Consider the following 2,503-nt stretch of genomic DNA (forward strand, 5'->3'; position numbering starts at 1 on the left):
CCCCCAAATCATCGGTGAACGAAACTGTGGCAGCTACAACCACTGTACGACGAGTACGCGGTTATTACAGCTGACAGTGATGATGACGATGGCTCTCAGATGTCCTACTTCTGCGTTAATGTTGTGAGCGACAGCTTCCTCTATGGTTCTCTGCTCTGCATCGTACACATGCGTATCATAATGGAACTGTCCTGTTACCCAGGCTGCTATAGTTCTGGCAATTAAAGAGCCCCTTCATCTCTCGCGTGCCTCTGGTTCAAATCGGTGGACGCAGAGTTCATTTGCGTTTTTGAGCTCACTATTCCGGCGCGCTATTGATCCACACCATTGATTCAGTATATTTGCCAAAGAAACCTACTGTCCTCGCAGACAACTCATTGAGTCTCTTGGTAACACCAAGTTAAAAGTGAACAGACCTGATGGCATTACAGTGCTGCCCTTCTAGACCGACCAAAACAGATTAGGACAGTAAGTCTACGTACATCTCAACCGTTCGATTGTTGTTGGGGTTTTGTCCTATGGGTCACTCAAATTCTGTTGAAGATTGGTTCTGTTTATATAGCTGTTATATCTGCTGTATGTGGCTGCTGACCCGCTCCAGTGCCTAATGCCGGAAAAAAGACTCACAGAAAGCAACACAACAGCTATATTCCGAACAAGCGAGTGCGAGGGTGCAGCGGTCTCAAGCTATTTATTTGGGGGACATTGAGTGAACTTACTGACACATGCGGTCTGGCTTTGGTACGAGGCTGTGACGCGCTGCATATCGAGGAGTCGTTGCCTGTCTGGTCAGCATTTAGCGGAGCTGAGGGTCTCAGTAGATTCCCGGCATTCAGTGGTTGCCTCCAGGAATCTGGCCTTCCTGATAATAGCCATCAGAGAAAGTTGGCACATCACACGGGGAATTAGCCAGAAACAAAAGTTTTGATCCGAGTGCCTTTGCCTTATTTCGTTTCTCCAATTTTTATCCCTTTGTTTTGAATCGCTGTGCATGTGTTTTAAATCGAAGGAGCAACAATCTTCTACATGCCTTATTGATCTTCTCACCTCATTTTTGCCTCGGTAGTCCGGGTCAGTGTGACCTGAAAAAGGAAAGCGGAGCTGTCGCCAGCGAAGCATCATTAGCATTTGAATTATCATCAGGGGCCCGACCTCTCTGTGCCGCTCTCTCCACTTAACACTTGTCCTTCCGCCCTCCGTATTTTAGGTCAATGAGTCATTCAGGTATGAAGTAAGGAAGCATACGCATGTTTCGTTATCCCACAGCAATGGTTCGAACTCGTGTGGCGTTTCGCTGTGGACCTACCTGAACTTTGGTGGATTTTGGTCTCAACCCTAATCTGTGCTTGTGACTCAATCGCCATAACCTAAGAAGACTGGATATAGCAGATACAGCAACATTAGTGTTGACACTGATGCTTCACTGCCGTACAACCATAAAACCATACACTCATTTGCATATCAATTTTGGGTCACGGGGACTCCATCCTGGAAGGTGTGCAACACCAACAATCTTTTTCACCCCTTCTGTCAACCCATACGTTGTCCACTTCGCGGTTTCCACCATTCTGAAGGAGGCACATAGAACAACATGCATGCTTGTAGACGGTGTTCGGGCTTGCTTAGCACATGACCGAGTCATCACAGTCGATGGTGTTGTTTCCCGCAACTGAAGTATCTACCGCACAACGAAATACCGGATGTAACCAGTGTACATTGATTTGTCAGCCCATGAGCTGCATGCAGTTTGGAATAGGACGCCGAATGACTTCGGGCCGCAAGCCCGAACGAAGTTTCAAGGTCATTTGTCATTCTGTTCACGCATGGTATCACTTCACGTATCTGTTATGGTTGCTAGATCATACCGTGAATCAGCCACGTTCTTCAGAGAAGGCATTCATAAGTACGTGGAAACTAGAGGAGAATACTTCTTCCCTTCCAAGTATTATACATTGAATAGATAAGGTTCGGTCGCGATTCTCGTTGCTCTGGTACTGATCACCACTTAAGATCACTGCATTGTTTATGTCAGCTCAAAGCCATGCTATGTCTAATCGATACCTGACTCCTGAGACGAGGTAAATGTGATAGAAGCTCGATTTGCGTCCACTGGAATATTCTGGTAAAATATCACGCACTTAATTTGCAGCGAATAACCGAATTGTGATAAGTGATCATATTAGTTAAGAAGATTGTCCGCCATGCGCAGACGCCACTTTCAGAGACCATTACTTCGATGCAGTTCGAAGTAGCTCATTGATTAAGGCGTGCTGACCGGAAGATTCCAATCAAACCTCATTATCTCGACTGCCCCTGTCTAGGCCTCGACAACCTGGCCCTTGTACTTTCTTCGGGTGGCATGGCAGCTATATACCAGGAAGCCGTTACGGCTGAAGCCATTTTTTCCTGCCTTCATCCAACGTCATTTTCTCTCGTTTCGTTCGGAGTGGGTTTCCGGTCGTCTCTTGGATGATTTGAACAATCGTGCGCCGTGGGGTTGTGC

The sequence above is a fragment of the Opisthorchis viverrini genome (genome assembly GCF_000715545.1).
Source record: "Opisthorchis viverrini unplaced genomic scaffold opera_v5_134, whole genome shotgun sequence".
In the NCBI taxonomy this organism is placed as follows: Eukaryota; Metazoa; Platyhelminthes; class Trematoda; order Opisthorchiida; family Opisthorchiidae; genus Opisthorchis; species Opisthorchis viverrini.